Source organism: Anopheles funestus, unplaced genomic scaffold (assembly GCF_943734845.2).
Source record: "Anopheles funestus unplaced genomic scaffold, idAnoFuneDA-416_04 scaffold_36_ctg1, whole genome shotgun sequence".
NCBI lineage: Eukaryota > Metazoa > Arthropoda > Insecta > Diptera > Culicidae > Anopheles > Anopheles funestus.
In genome coordinates, this window is record NW_026045342.1 from 153897 (window position 1) to 169908 (window position 16012).

The following is a 16012-nucleotide window of genomic DNA, read 5'->3' on the forward strand; positions in this document are numbered from 1 at the left end:
TGCCTAAGGTGTCTTGGCTAATGTGTCTTGTCTAATGTGTTTTAGCTAATGTGTCTTGGCTAATGTGTCTTGGCTAAAGCGTCTTGGCTAATGTGTCTTGGCTAATGTGTCTTGGCTAAGGTGCCTTGGCAAAGTTGTCTTGGCTAAGGTGTTTTGGCTAAGGTGTCTTGGCTAAGGTGTCTTGGCTAAGGTGTCTTGACTAATGTGTCTTTTCTAAAGTGTCTTGGCTAAGGTGTCTTGGCTAATGTGTCTTGGCTAAGGTGTCTTGGCTCAGGTGTCCTGGCTAATGTGTCTTGGCTAAGGTGTCTTGGCTAAGGTGTCTTGGCTAATGTGTCTCGGCTAAAGTGTCTTGGCCAATGTGTCTTGGCTAATGTGTCTTGGCTAAGAAGTCTTTACTAAGGTGTCTTGGCTAAGGTGTCTTGGCTAATGTGTCTTGGCTAATGTGTCTTGGCTAAGGTGTCTTGGCTAATGTGTCTTGGCTAAGGTGTCTTGGCTAATGTGTCTCGGCTAATGTGTCTTGGCTAATGTGTCTTGGCTAATGTGTCTTGGCTAATGTGTCTTGGCTAATGTGTCTTTTCTAAGGTGTCTTGGCTAAGGTGTCTTGGCTAAGGTGTCTTGGCTAAGGTGTCTTGGCTAATGTGTCTCGGCTAATGTGTCTTGGCTAATGTGTCTTGGCTAATGTGTCTTGGCTAATGTGTCTTGGCTAATGTGTCTCGGCTAATGTGTCTTGGCAAATGTGTCTTGGCTAAGGTGTCTTGGCTAATGTGTCTTGGCTAATGTGTCTCGGCTAATGTTTCTTGGCTAATGTCTCTCGGCTAATGTGTCTTGGCTAATGTGTCTTGGCTAAGGTGTCTTGCCTAAGGTGTCTTGGCTTATGTGTCTTGGCTAATGTGTCTTGGCTAATGTGTCTTGGCTAAGGTGTCTTGCCTAATGTGTCTCGGCCAATGTGTCTTGGCTAATGTGTCTCGGCTAATGTGTCTTGGCTAATGTGTCTTGGCTAATGTGTCTTGGCTAAGGTGTCTTGGCTAATGTGTCTTGGCTAATGTGTCTTGGCTAAGGTGTCTTGGCTAATGTGTCTCGGCTAATGTGTCTTGGCTAATGTGTCTCGGCTAATGTGTCTTGGCTAATGTGTCTTGGCTAATGTGTCTTGGCTAATGTGTCTTGGCTAATGTGTCTTTTCTAATGTGTCTTGGCTAAGGTGTCTTGGCTAATGTGTCTCGGCTAATGTGTCTCGGCTAATGTTTCTTGGCTAATGTCTCTCGGCTAATGTGTCTTGGCTAATGTGTCTTGGCTAAGGTGTCTTGCCTAAGGTGTCTTGCCTAAGGTGTCTTGGCTAATGTGTCTTGGCTAATGTGTCTTGGCTAAGGTGTCTTGGCTAATGTGTCTTGGCTAATGTGTCTTGGCTAAGGTGTCTTGGCTAATGTGTCTTGGCTAATGTGTCTCGGCTAATGTTTCTTGGCTAATGTCTCTCGGCTAATGTGTCTTGGCTAATGTGTCTTGGCTAAGGTGTCTTGCCTAAGGTGTCTTGGCTAATGTGTCTTGGCTAATGTGTCTTGGCTAATGTGTCTTGGCTAAGGTGTCTCGGCAAAGGTGTCTTGGCTAAGGTGTTTTGGCTAAGGTGTCTTGGCTAAGGTGTCTTGGCTAATGTGTCTTGGCTAATGTGTCTTGGCTAAGGTGTCTTGGCTAATGTGTCTTGGCTAATGTGTCTTGGCTAAGGTGTCTTGGCTAATGTGTCTTGGCTAATGTGTCTTGGCTAAGGTGTCTTGGCTAATGTGTCTTGGCTAATGTGTCTTGGCTAATGTGTCTTGGCTAAGGTGTCTTGGCTAATGTGTCTTGGCTAATGTGTCTTGGCTAATGTATCTCGGCTAATGTGTCTTGGCTGATGTGTCTTGGCTAATGTGTCTTGGCTAATGTGTCTTGGCTAATGTGTCTTGGCTAAGGTGTCTCGGCTAATGTGTCTTGGCTAATGTGTCTTGGCTAATGTGCCTTGGCTAAGGTGTCTTGGCTAATGTGTCTCGGCTAATGTGTCTTGGCTAATGTGTCTCGGCTAATGTGTCTTGGCTAATGTGTCTTGGCTAATGTGTCTTGGCTAATGTATCTTGGCTAAGGTGTCTTGGCTAATGTGTCTTAGCTAATGTGTCTTGGCTAATGTGTCTTGGCTAATGTGTCTTGGCTAATGTGTCTTGGCTAATGTGTCTTTTCTAAGGTGTCTTGGCTAATGTGTATTGGCAAATGTGTCTTGGCTAAGGTGTCTTGACTAATGTATCTTGGCTAAGGTGTCTTGGCTAATGTGTTTTGGCTAAGGTGTCTTGGCTAATGTGTCTTGGCTAATGTGTCTTGGCTAATGTGTCTTGGCTAAGGTGTCTTGGCTAATGTGTCTTGGCTAATGTGTCTAGGCTAATGTGTCTCGGCTAATGTGTCTTGGCTGATGTGTCTTGGCTAATGTGTCTTGGCTAATGTGTCTTAGCTAATGTGTCTTGGCTAAGGTGTCTCGGCTAATGTGTCTTGGCTAATGTGTCTTGGCTAATGTGTCTTGGCTAAGGTGTCTTGGCTAATGTGTCTCGGCTAATGTGTCTTGGCTAATGTGTCTCGGCTAATGTGTCTTGGCTAATGTGTCTTGGCTAATGTGTCTTGGCTAATGTGTCTTGGCTAATGTGTCTTTTCTAAGGTGTCTTGGCTAATGTGTCTTGGCTAATGTGTCTTGGCTAATGTGTCTTGGCTAATGTATCTTGGCTAAGGTGTCTTGGCTAATGTGTCTTAGCCAATGTGTCTTGGCTAATGTGTCTTGGCTAATGTGTCTTGGCTAAGGTGTCTCGGCTAATGTGTCTTGGCTAATGTGTCTTGGCTAATGTGTCTTGGCTAAGGTGTCTTGGCTAATGTGTCTCGGCTAATGTGTCTTGGCTAATGTGTCTCGGCTAATGTGTCTTGGCTAATGTGTCTTGGCTAATGTGTCTTGGCTAATGTGTCTTGGCTAATATGTCTTTTCTAAGGTGTCTTGGCTAATGTGTCTTGGCTAATGTGTCTTGGCTAATGTGTCTTGGCTAATGTATCTTGGCTAAGGTGTCTTGGCTAATGTGTCTTAGCTAATGTGTCTTGGCTAATGTGTCTTGGCTAATGTGTCTTGGCTAAGATGTCTTGGCTAAGGTGTCTTGACTAATGTGTCTCGGCTAATGTGTTTTGGCTAAGGTGTCTCGGATAATGTGTCTTGGCTAAGGTGTCTTGGCTAAGGTGTCTTGGCTAAGGTGTCTTGGCTAATGTGTCTTGTCTAATGTGTTTTAGCTAAGGTGTCTTGGCTAATGTGTCTTGGCTAAGGTGCCTTGGCTAATGTGTCTTGGCTAATGTGTCTTGGCTATGGTGCCTTGGCAAAGGTGTCATGGCTAAGGTGTTTTGGCTAAGGTGTCTTGGCTAATGTGTCTTGGCTAAGGTGTCTTGACTAATGTGTCTTTTCTAAGGTGTCTTGGCTAAGGTGTCTTGGCTAATGTGTCTTGGCTAAGGTGTCTTGGCTCAGGTGTCTTGGCTAATGTGTCTTGGCTAAGGTGTCTTGGCTAAGGTGTCTTGGCTAATGTGTCTCGGCTAAAGTGTCTTGGCTAAGGTGTCTTGGCTAATGTGTCTTGGCTAAGAAGTCTTTACTAATGTGTCTTGGCTAAGGTGTCTTGGCTAAGGTGTCTTGGCTAATGTGTCTTGGCTAAGGTGTCTTGGCTAAGGTGTCTTGGCTAAGGTGTCTTGGCTAATGTGTCTCGGCTAATGTGTCTTGGCTAATGTGTCTTGGCTAATGTGTCTTGGCTAATGTGTCTTGGCTAATGTGTCTCGGCTAATGTGTCTTGGCAAATGTGTCTTGGCTAAGGTGTCTTGGCTAATGTGTCTTGGCTAATGTGTCTCGGCTAATGTTTCTTGGCTAATGTCTCTCGGCTAATGTGTCTTGGCTAATGTGTCTTGGCTAAGGTGTCTTGCCTAAGGTGTCTTGGCTAATGTGTCTTGGCTAATGTGTCTTGGCTAATGTGTCTTGGCTAAGGTGTCTTGCCTAATGTGTCTCGGCCAATGTGTCTTGGCTAATGTGTCTCGGCTAATGTGTCTTGGCTAATGTGTTTTGGCTAATGTGTCTTGGCTAACGTGTCTTGGCTAATGTGTCTTGGCTAATGTGTCTTGGCTAAGGTGTCTTGGCTAATGTGTCTCGGCTAATGTGTCTTGGCTAATGTGTCTCGGCTAATGTGTCTTGGCTAATGTGTCTTGGCTAATGTGTCTTGGCTAATGTGTCTTGGCTAATGTGTCTTTTCTAAGGTGTCTTGGCTAATGTGTCTTGGCTAATGTGTCTTGGCTAATGTGTCTTGGCTAATGTATCTTGGCTAATGTCTCTCGGCTAATGTGTCTTGGCTAATGTGTCTTGGCTAAGGTGTCTTGCCTAAGGTGTCTTGGCTAATGTGTCTTGTCTAATGTGTTTTAGCTAATGTGTCTTGGCTAATGTGTCTTGGCTAAAGCGTCTTGGCTAATGTGTCTTGGCTAATGTGTCTTGGCTAAGGTGCCTTGGCAAAGGTGTCTTGGCTAAGGTGTTTTGGCTAAGGTGTCTTGGCTAAGGTGTCTTGGCTAAGGTGTCTTGACTAATGTGTCTTTTCTAAAGTGTCTTGGCTAAGGTGTCTTGGCTAATGTGTCTTGGCTAAGGTGTCTTGGCTCAGGTGTCCTGGCTAATGTGTCTTGGCTAAGGTGTCTTGGCTAAGGTGTCTTGGCTAATGTGTCTCGGCTAAAGTGTCTTGGCTAAGGTGTCTTGGCTAATGTGTCTTGGCTAAGAAGTCTTTACTAAGGTGTCTTGGCTAAGGTGTCTTGGCTAATGTGTCTTGGCTAATGTGTCTTGGCTAAGGTGTCTTGGCTAATGTGTCTTGGCTAAGGTGTCTTGGCTAATGTGTCTCGGCTAATGTGTCTTGGCTAATGTGTCTTGGCTAATGTGTCTTGGCTAATGTGTCTTGGCTAATGTGTCTTTTCTAAGGTGTCTTGGCTAAGGTGTCTTGGCTAAGGTGTCTTGGCTAAGGTGTCTTGGCTAATGTGTCTCGGCTAATGTGTCTTGGCTAATGTGTCTTGGCTAATGTGTCTTGGCTAATGTGTCTTGGCTAATGTGTCTCGGCTAATGTGTCTTGGCAAATGTGTCTTGGCTAAGGTGTCTTGGCTAATGTGTCTTGGCTAATGTGTCTCGGCTAATGTTTCTTGGCTAATGTCTCTCGGCTAATGTGTCTTGGCTAATGTGTCTTGGCTAAGGTGTCTTGCCTAAGGTGTCTTGGCTTATGTGTCTTGGCTAATGTGTCTTGGCTAATGTGTCTTGGCTAAGGTGTCTTGCCTAATGTGTCTCGGCCAATGTGTCTTGGCTAATGTGTCTCGGCTAATGTGTCTTGGCTAATGTGTCTTGGCTAATGTGTCTTGGCTAAGGTGTCTTGGCTAATGTGTCTTGGCTAATGTGTCTTGGCTAAGGTGTCTTGGCTAATGTGTCTCGGCTAATGTGTCTTGGCTAATGTGTCTCGGCTAATGTGTCTTGGCTAATGTGTCTTGGCTAATGTGTCTTGGCTAATGTGTCTTGGCTAATGTGTCTTTTCTAATGTGTCTTGGCTAAGGTGTCTTGGCTAATGTGTCTCGGCTAATGTGTCTCGGCTAATGTTTCTTGGCTAATGTCTCTCGGCTAATGTGTCTTGGCTAATGTGTCTTGGCTAAGGTGTCTTGCCTAAGGTGTCTTGCCTAAGGTGTCTTGGCTAATGTGTCTTGGCTAATGTGTCTTGGCTAAGGTGTCTTGGCTAATGTGTCTTGGCTAATGTGTCTTGGCTAAGGTGTCTTGGCTAATGTGTCTTGGCTAATGTGTCTCGGCTAATGTTTCTTGGCTAATGTCTCTCGGCTAATGTGTCTTGGCTAATGTGTCTTGGCTAAGGTGTCTTGCCTAAGGTGTCTTGGCTAATGTGTCTTGGCTAATGTGTCTTGGCTAATGTGTCTTGGCTAAGGTGTCTCGGCTAATGTGTCTTGGCTAATGTGTCTTGGCTAAGGTGTCTTGCCTAAGGTGTCTTGGCTAATGTGTCTTGGCTAATGTGTCTTGGCTAATGTGTCTTGGCTAAGGTGTCTTGGCTAATGTGTCTCGGCTAATGTGTCTTGGCTAAGGTGTCTTGGCTAATGTGTCTTGGCTAATGTGTCTCGGCTAATGTTTCTTGGCTAATGTCTCTCGGCTAATGTGTCTTGGCTAATGTGTCTTGGCTAAGGTGTCTTGCCTAAGGTGTCTTGGCTAATGTGTCTTGGCTAATGTGTCTTGGCTAAGGTGTCTCGGCTAATGTGTCTTGGCTAATGTGTCTTGGCTAATGTGTCTTGGCTAATGTGTCTTGGCTAAGGTGTCTTGGCTAATGTGTCTCGGCTCATGTGTCTTGGCTAATGTGTCTTGGCTAAGGTGTCTTGGCTAATGTGTCTTGGCTAATGTGTCTTGGCTAATGTGTCTTGGCTAATGTGTCTTGGCTAATGTGTCTTGGCTAAGGTGTCTTGGCTAATGTGTCTCGGCTAATGTGTCTTGGCTAATGTGTCTCGGCTAATGTGTCTTGGCTAATGTGTCTTGGCTAATGTGTCTTGGCTAATGTGTCTTGGCTAATGTGTCTTGGCTAATGTATCTTGGCTAAGGTGTCTTGGCTAATGTGTCTTAGCTAATGTGTCTTGGCTAATGTGTCTTGGCTAATGTGTCTTGGCTAAGGTGTCTTGGCTAAGGTGTCTTGACTAATGTGTCTCGGCTAATGTGTCTTGGCTAAGGTGTCTCGGATAATGTGTCTTGGCTAAGGTGTCTTGGCCAATGTGTCTTGGCTAATGTGTCTCGGCTAATGTGTCTTGGCTAATGTGTTTTGGCTAATGTGTCTTGGCTAACGTGTCTTGGCTAATGTGTCTTGGCTAATGTGTCTTGGCTAAGGTGTCTTGGCTAATGTGTCTCGGCTAATGTGTCTTGGCTAATGTGTCTCGGCTAATGTGTCTTGGCTAATGTGTCTTGGCTAATGTGTCTTGGCTAATGTGTCTTGGCTAATGTGTCTTTTCTAAGGTGTCTTGGCTAATGTGTCTTGGCTAATGTGTCTTGGCTAATGTGTCTTGGCTAATGTATCTTGGCTAATGTCTCTCGGCTAATGTGTCTTGGCTAATGTGTCTTGGCTAATGTGTTTTAGCTAATGTGTCTCGGCTAATGTGTCTTGGCTAATGTGTCTTGGCTAATGTGTCTCGGCTAATGTGTCTTGGCTAATGTGTCTTGCCTAAGGTGTCTTGGCTAATGTGTCTTGTCTAATGTGTTTTAGCTAATGTGTCTTGGCTAATGTGTCTTGGCTAAAGCGTCTTGGCTAATGTGTCTTGGCTAATGTGTCTTGGCTAAGGTGCCTTGGCAAAGGTGTCTTGGCTAAGGTGTTTTGGCTAAGGTGTCTTGGCTAAGGTGTCTTGGCTAAGGTGTCTTGACTAATGTGTCTTTTCTAAAGTGTCTTGGCTAAGGTGTCTTGGCTAATGTGTCTTGGCTAAGGTGTCTTGGCTCAGGTGTCCTGGCTAATGTGTCTTGGCTAAGGTGTCTTGGCTAAGGTGTCTTGGCTAATGTGTCTCGGCTAAAGTGTCTTGGCTAAGGTGTCTTGGCTAATGTGTCTTGGCTAAGAAGTCTTTACTAAGGTGTCTTGGCTAAGGTGTCTTGGCTAATGTGTCTTGGCTAATGTGTCTTGGCTAAGGTGTCTTGGCTAATGTGTCTTGGCTAAGGTGTCTTGGCTAATGTGTCTCGGCTAATGTGTCTTGGCTAATGTGTCTTGGCTAATGTGTCTTGGCTAATGTGTCTTGGCTAATGTGTCTTTTCTAAGGTGTCTTGGCTAAGGTGTCTTGGCTAAGGTGTCTTGGCTAAGGTGTCTTGGCTAATGTGTCTCGGCTAATGTGTCTTGGCTAATGTGTCTTGGCTAATGTGTCTTGGCTAATGTGTCTTGGCTAATGTGTCTCGGCTAATGTGTCTTGGCAAATGTGTCTTGGCTAAGGTGTCTTGGCTAATGTGTCTTGGCTAATGTGTCTCGGCTAATGTTTCTTGGCTAATGTCTCTCGGCTAATGTGTCTTGGCTAATGTGTCTTGGCTAAGGTGTCTTGCCTAAGGTGTCTTGGCTTATGTGTCTTGGCTAATGTGTCTTGGCTAATGTGTCTTGGCTAAGGTGTCTTGCCTAATGTGTCTCGGCCAATGTGTCTTGGCTAATGTGTCTCGGCTAATGTGTCTTGGCTAATGTGTCTTGGCTAATGTGTCTTGGCTAAGGTGTCTTGGCTAATGTGTCTTGGCTAATGTGTCTTGGCTAAGGTGTCTTGGCTAATGTGTCTCGGCTAATGTGTCTTGGCTAATGTGTCTCGGCTAATGTGTCTTGGCTAATGTGTCTTGGCTAATGTGTCTTGGCTAATGTGTCTTGGCTAATGTGTCTTTTCTAATGTGTCTTGGCTAAGGTGTCTTGGCTAATGTGTCTCGGCTAATGTGTCTCGGCTAATGTTTCTTGGCTAATGTCTCTCGGCTAATGTGTCTTGGCTAATGTGTCTTGGCTAAGGTGTCTTGCCTAAGGTGTCTTGCCTAAGGTGTCTTGGCTAATGTGTCTTGGCTAATGTGTCTTGGCTAAGGTGTCTTGGCTAATGTGTCTTGGCTAATGTGTCTTGGCTAAGGTGTCTTGGCTAATGTGTCTTGGCTAATGTGTCTCGGCTAATGTTTCTTGGCTAATGTCTCTCGGCTAATGTGTCTTGGCTAATGTGTCTTGGCTAAGGTGTCTTGCCTAAGGTGTCTTGGCTAATGTGTCTTGGCTAATGTGTCTTGGCTAATGTGTCTTGGCTAAGGTGTCTCGGCTAATGTGTCTTGGCTAATGTGTCTTGGCTAATGTGTCTTGGCTAATGTGTCTTGGCTAAGGTGTCTTGGCTAATGTGTCTCGGCTCATGTGTCTTGGCTAATGTGTCTTGGCTAAGGTGTCTTGGCTAATGTGTCTTGGCTAATGTGTCTTGGCTAATGTGTCTTGGCTAATGTGTCTTGGCTAAGGTGTCTTGGCTAATGTGTCTTGGCTAATGTGTCTTGGCTAATGTGTCTTGGCTAATGTATCTTGGCTAAGGTGTCTTGGCTAATGTGTCTTAGCTAATGTGTCTTGGCTAATGTGTCTTGGCTAATGTGTCTTGGCTAAGGTGTCTTGGCTAAGGTGTCTTGACTAATGTGTCTCGGCTAATGTGTCTTGGCTAAGGTGTCTCGGATAATGTGTCTTGGCTAAGGTGTCTTGGCTAATGTATCTTGGCTAAGGTGTCTTGGCTAATGTGTCTTGTCTAATGTGTTTTAGCTAATGTGTCTTGGCTAATGTGTCTTGGCTAAGGTGCCTTGGCTAATGTGTCTTGGCTAATGTGTCTTGGCTAAGGTGCCTTGGCAAAGGTGTCTTGGCTAAGGTGTTTTGGCTAAGGTGTCTTGGCTAAGGTGTCTTGGCTAAGGTGTCTTGACTAATGTGTCTTTTCTAAGGTGTCTTGGCTAAGGTGTCTTGGCTAATGTGTCTTGGCTAAGGTGTCTTGGCTCAGGTGTCTTGGCTAATGTGTCTTGGCTAAGGTGTCTTGGCTAAGGTGTCTTGGCTAATGTGTCTCGGCTAAAGTGTCTTGGCTAAGGTGTCTTGGCTAATGTGTCTTGGCTAATGTGTCTTGGCTAAGAAGTCTTTACTAATGTGTCTTGGCTAAGGTGTCTTGGCTAAGGTGTCTTGGCTAATGTGTCTTGGCTAAGGTGTCTTGGCTAAGGTGTCTTGGCTAAGGTGTCTTGGCTAATGTGTCTCGGCTAATGTGTCTTGGCTAATGTGTCTTGGCTAATGTGTCTTGGCTAATGTGTCTTGGCTAATGTGTCTCGGCTAATGTGTCTTGGCTAATGTGTCTTGGCTAAGGTGTCTTGGCTAATGTGTCTTGGCTAATGTGTCTCGGCTAATGTTTCTTGGCTAATGTCTCTCGGCTAATGTGTCTTGGCTAATGTGTCTTGGCTAAGGTGTCTTGCCTAAGGTGTCTTGGCTAATGTGTCTTGGCTAATGTGTCTTGGCTAATGTGTCTTGGCTAAGGTGTCTTGCCTAATGTGTCTCGGCCAATGTGTCTTGGCTAATGTGTCTCGGCTAATGTGTCTTGGCTAATGTGTCTTGGCTAATGTGTCTTTTCTAAGGTGTCTTGGCTAATGTGTCTTGGCTAATGTGTCTTAGCTAATGTAGATTGGCTAATGTGTCTTGGCTAAGGTGTCTTGGCTAATGTGTCTTAGCTAATGTGTCTTGGCTAATGTGTCTTGGCTAATGTGTCTTGGCTAAGGTGTCTTGGCTAAGGTGTCTTGACTAATGTGTCTCGGCTAATGTGTCTTGGCTAAGGTGTCTCGGATAATGTGTCTCGGCTAATGTGTCTTGGCTAATGTGTCTTGGCTAAGGTGTCTTGGCTAATGTGTCTTGTCTAATGTGTTTTAGCTAATGTGTCTTGGCTAATGTGTCTTGGCTAAAGTGTCTTGGCTAATGTGTCTTGGCTAATGTGTCTTGGCTAATGTGTCTTGGCTAAGGTGTCTTGGCTAAGGTGTTTTGGCTAAGGTGTCTTGGCTAAGGTGTCTTGGCTAAGGTGTCTTGACTAATGTGTCTTTTCTAAGGTGTCTTGGCTAAGGTGTCTTGGCTAATGTGTCTTGGCTAAGGTGTCTTGGCTCAGGTGTCTTGGCTAATGTGTCTTGGCTAAGGTGTCTTGGCTAAGGTGTCTTGGCTAATGTGTCTTGGCTAAGGTGTCTTGGCTAATGTGTCTTGGCTAATGTGTCTTGGCTAATGTGTCTTGGCTAAGGTGTCTTGGCTAAGGTGTCTTGGCTAAGGTGTCTTGGCTAATGTGTCTTGGCTAAGGTGTCTTGGCTAAGGTGTCTTGGCTAAGGTGTCTTGGCTAATGTGTCTTGGCTAATGTGTCTTGGCTAATGTGTCTTGGCTAATGTGTCTTGGCTAATGTGTCTCGGCTAATGTGTCTTGGCTAATGTGTCTTGGCTAAGGTGTCTTGGCTAATGTGTCTTGGCTAATGTGTCTCGGCTAATGTTTCTTGGCTAATGTGTCTCGGCTAATGTGTCTTGGCTAATGTGTCTTGGCTAAGGTGTCTTGCCTAAGGTGTCTTGGCTAATGTGTCTTGGCTAATGTGTCTTGGCTAATGTGTCTTGGCTAAGGTGTCTTGCCTAATGTGTCTCGGCTAATGTGTCTTGGCTAATGTGTCTTGGCTAATGTGTCTTGGCTAATGTGTCTTGGCTAATGTGGCTTGGCTAAGGTGTCTTGGCTAATGTGTCTCGGCTAATGTGTCTTGGCTAATGTGTCTCGGCTAATGTGTCTTGGCTGATGTGTCTTGGCTAATGTGTCTTGGCTAATGTGTCTTGGCTAAGGTGTCTTGGCTAATGTGTCTTGGCTAATGTGTCTTGGCTAATGTGTCTTGGCTAAGGTGTCTTGGCTAATGTGTCTTGGCTAATGTGTCTTGGCTAATGTGTCTCGGCTAATGTGTCTTGGCTGATGTGTCTTGGCTAATGTGTCTTGGCTAATGTGTCTTGGCTAATGTGTCTTGGCTAAGGTGTCTTGGCTAATGTGTCTTGGCTAAGGTGTCTTGGCTAATGTGTCTTGGCTAATGTGTCTCGGCTAATGTGTCTTGGCTAATGTGTCTTGGCTAATGTGTCTTGGCTAATGTGTCTTGGCTAATGTGTCTTTTCTAAGGTGTCTTGGCTAATGTGTCTTGGCTAATGTGTCTTAGCTAATGTAGATTGGCTAAGGTGTCTTGGCTAAGGTGTCTTGGCTAATGTGTCTTAGCTAATGTGTCTTGGCTAATGTGTCTTAGCTAATGTGTCTTGGCTAAGGTGTCTTGGCTAAGGTGTCTTGACTAATGTGTCTCGGCTAATGTGTCTTGGCTAAGGTGTCTCGGATAATGTGTCTTGGCTAAGGTGTCTTGGCTAATGTGTCTTGGCTAAGGTGTCTTGGCTAAGGTGTCTTGGCTAATGTGTCTTGTCTAATGTGTTTTAGCTAATGTGTCTTGGCTAATGTGTCTTGGCTAAGGTGTCTTGGCTAATGTGTCTTGGCTAAGGTGTTTTGGCTAAGGTGTCTTAGCTAATGTGTCTCGGCTAAAGTGTCTTGGCTAAGGTGTCTTGGCTAATGTGTCTTGGCTAAGAAGTCTTTACTAATGTGTCTTGGCTAAGGTGTCTTGGCTAAGGTGTCTTGGCTAATGTGTCTTGGCTAAGGTGTCTTGCCTAATGTGTCTCGGCCAATGTGTCTTGGCTAATGTGTCTTGGCTAATGTGTCTTTTCTAAGGTGTCTTGGCTAATGTGTCTTGGCTAATGTGTCTTAGCTAATGTAGATTGGCTAATGTGTCTTGGCTAAGGTGTCTTGGCTAATGTGTCTTAGCTAATGTGTCTTGGCTAATGTGTCTTGGCTAATGTGTCTTGGCTAAGGTGTCTTGGCTAAGGTGTCTTGACTAATGTGTCTTGGCTAATGTGTCTCGGATAATGTGTCTTGGCTAAGGTGTCTTGGCTAATGTGTCTTGGCTAAGGTGTCTTGGCTAATGTGTCTTGTCTAATGTGTTTTAGCTAATGTGTCTTGGCTAATGTGTCTTGGCTAAGGTGTCTCGGATAATGTGTCTTGGCTAATGTGTCTCGGCTAATGTGTCTTGGCTAATGTGTCTTGGCTAAGGTGTCTTGCCTAAGGTGTCTTGGCTAATGTGTCTTGGCTAATGTGTCTTGGCTAATGTGTCTTGGCTAAGGTGTCTTGCCTAATGTGTCTCGGCTAATGTGTCTTGGCTAATGTGTCTTGGCTAATGTGTCTTTTCTAAGGTGTCTTGGCTAATGTGTCTTGGCTAATGTGTCTTAGCTAATGTAGATTGGCTAATGTGTCTTGGCTAAGGTGTCTTGGCTAATGTGTCTTAGCTAATGTGTCTTGGCTAATGTGTCTTGGCTAATGTGTCTTGGCTAAGGTGTCTTGGCTAAGGTGTCTTGACTAATGTGTCTTGGCTAAGGTGTCTCGGATAATGTGTCTTGGCTAAGGTGTCTTGGCTAATGTGTCTTGGCTAAGGTGTCTTGGCTAATGTGTCTTGTCTAATGTGTTTTAGCTAATGTGTCTTGGCTAATGTGTCTTGGCTAAGAAGTCTTTACTAATGTGTCTTGGCTAAGGTGTCTTGGCTAAGGTGTCTCGGATAATGTGTCTTGGCTAAGGTGTCTTGGCTAATGTGTCTTGGCTAAGTTGTCTTGGCTAATGTGTCTTGTCTAATGTGTTTTAGCTAATGTGTCTTGGCTAATGTGTCTTGGCTAAAGTGTCTTGGCTAATGTGTCTTGGCTAATGTGTCTTGGCTAAGGTGCCTTGGCAAAGGTGTCTTGGCTAAGGTGTTTTGGCTAAGGTGTGTTGGCTAAGGTGTCTTGGCTAAGGTGTCTTGACTAATGTGTCTTTTCTAAGGTGTCTTGGCTAAGGTGTCTTGGCTAATGTGTCTTGGCTAAGGTGTCTTGGCTAAGGTGTCTTGGCTAATGTGTCTCGGCTAAAGTGTCTTGGCTAAGGTATCTTGGCTAATGTGTCTTGGCTAATGTGTCTTGGCTAATGTGTCTTGGCTAATGTGTCTTGGCTAATGTGTCTCGGCTAATGTGTCTTGGCTAATGTGTCTTGGCTAAGGTGTCTTGGCTAATGTGTCTTGGCTAATGTGTCTCGGCTAATGTGTCTTGGCTAATGTGTCTTGGCTAAGGTGTCTCGGCTAATGTGTCTTGGCTAATGTGTCGCGGCTAATGTTTCTTGGCTAATGTGTCTCGGCTAATCTTTCTTGGCTAATGTGTCTCGGCTAATGTGTCTTGCCTAAGGTGTCTTGGCTAATGTGTCTTGGCTAATGTGTCTTGGCTAAGGTGTCTTGCCTAAGGTGTCTTGGCTAATGTGTCTTGGCTAATGTGTCTTGGCTAATGTGTCTTGGCTAATGTGTCTTGGCTAAGGTGTCTTGGCTAATGTGTCTTGGCTAATGTGTCTTGGCTAATGTGTGTTGGCTAATGTGTCTTGGGTATTGTGTCTTGGCTAATGTGTCTTGGCTAATGTGTCTCGGCTAATGTGTCTTGGCTAATGTGTCTCGGCTAATGTGTCTTGGCTAATGTGTCTTGGCTAATGTGTCTTGGCTAATGTGTCTTGGCTAATGTGTCTCGGCTAATGTGTCTTGGCTAATGTGTCTCGGCTTATGTGTCGTGGCTAATGTGTCTTGGCTAAGGTGTCTTGGCTAAGGTGTCTTGGCTAAGGTGTCTTGACTAATGTGTCTTTTCTAAGGTGTCTTGGCTATGGTGTCTTGGCTGAGGTGTCTTGGCTAAGGTGTCTTGGCTAAGGTGTCTTGGCTAATGTGTCTCGGCTAAAGTGTCTTGGCTAATGTGTCTTGGCTAATGTGTCTTGGCTAATGTGTCTTGGCTAATGTGTCTTGGCTAATGTGTCTCGGCTAATGTGTCTTGGCTAATGTGTCTTGGCTAAGGTGTCTTGGCTAATGTGTCTTGGCTAATGTGTCTCGGCTAATGTGTCTTGGCTAATGTGTCTTGGCTAAGGTGTCTTGCCTAAGGTGTCTTGGCTAATGTGTCTCGGCTAATGTTTCTTGGCTAATGTGTCTTGGCTAAGGTGTCTTGCCTAATGTGTCTCGGCTAATGTGTCTTGGCTAATGTGTCTCGGCTAATGTGTCTTGGCTAATGTGTCTTGGCTAATGTGTCTTGGCTAATGTGTCTTGGCTAATGTGTCTTGGCTAATGTGTCTTGGCAAAGGTGTCTTGGCTAATGTGTCTTGGCTAAGGTGTCTTGGCTAATGTGTCTTGGCTAATGTGTCTTGGCTAATGTGTCTTGGCTAATGTGTCTTGGGTATTGTGTCTTGGCTAATGTGTCTTGGCTAATGTGTCTCGGCTAATGTGTCTTGGCTAATGTGTCTTGGCTAATGTGTCTTGGCTAATGTGTCTTGGCTAATGTGTCTTGGCTAATGTGTCTTGGCTAATGTGTCTCGGCTAATGTGTCTTGGCTAATGTTTCTTGGCTAATGTGTCTCGGCTAATGTATCTTGCCTAAGGTGTCTTGGCTAATGTGTCTTGGCTAAGGTGTCTTGGCTAATGTGTCTTGGCTAAGGTGTCTTGGCTAATGTGTCTTGGCTAATGTGTCTTGGCTAAGGTGTCTTGGCTAATGTGTCTTGGCTAAGGTGTCTTGGCTAATGTGTCTTGGCTAATGTGTCTTGGCTAAAGTGTCTTGGCTAAAGTGTCTTGGCTAAGGTGTCTTGGCTAAGGTGTCTTAGCTCATGTGTCTTGGCTAAGGTGTCTTGGCTAAGGTGTCTTGGCTAATGTGTCTTGGCTAATGTGTGTTGGCTAAGGTATCTTGGCTAATGTGTCTTGGCTAATGTGTCTTGGCTAAGGTGTCTTGGCTAATGTGTCTCGGCTAATGTGTCTTGGCTAATGTGTCTTGGCTAATGTGTCTTGGCTAATGTGTCTTGGCTAATGTGTCTTGGCTAATGTGTCTTGGCTAATGTGTCTTGGCTAATGTGTCTTGGCTAATGTGTCTTGGCTAATGTGTCTTGGCTAATGTGTCTTGGCTAATGTGTCTTGGGTATTGTGTCTTGGCTAATGTGTCTTGGCTAATGTGTCTCGGCTAATGTGTCTTGGCTAATGTGTCTTGGCTAATGTGTCTTGGCTAATGTGTCTTGGCTAATGTGTCTTGGCTAATGTGTCTTCGCTAATGTGTCTCGGCTAATGTGTCTTGGCTAATGTTTCTTGGCTAATGTGTCTCGGCTAATGTGTCTTGCCCAAGGTGTCTTGGCTAATGTGTCTTGGCTAATGTGTCTTGGCTAAGGTGTCTTGGCTAAGGTGTCTTGGCTAATGTGTCTTGGCTAATGTGTCTTGGCTAATGTGTCTTGGCTAAGGTGTCTTGCCTAATGTGTCTCGGCTAATGTGTCTTGGCTAATGTGTCTTGGCTAATGTGTCTTGGCTAATGTGTCTTGGGTATTGTGTCTTGGCTAATGTGTCTTGGCTAATGTGTCTCGGCTAATGTGTCTTGGCTAATGTGTCTTGGCTAATGT

The 16012-nt window shown here is 44.9% G+C and overlaps 1 protein-coding gene across 1 annotated transcript in view; it reads left to right on the plus strand.

The window, feature by feature from the left end:
• Positions 1-16012, plus strand: part of LOC125774396 (uncharacterized) — a 158030-nt gene that overhangs the window by 93103 nt on the left and 48915 nt on the right. The window contains exons 14-16 of the mRNA XM_049444624.1: positions 3593-5258; positions 10397-11908; positions 12483-12650. The gene's annotated coding sequence lies outside the window, so the exon portion shown is untranslated. The remainder of the gene's footprint in view (positions 1-3592; positions 5259-10396; positions 11909-12482; positions 12651-16012) is intronic.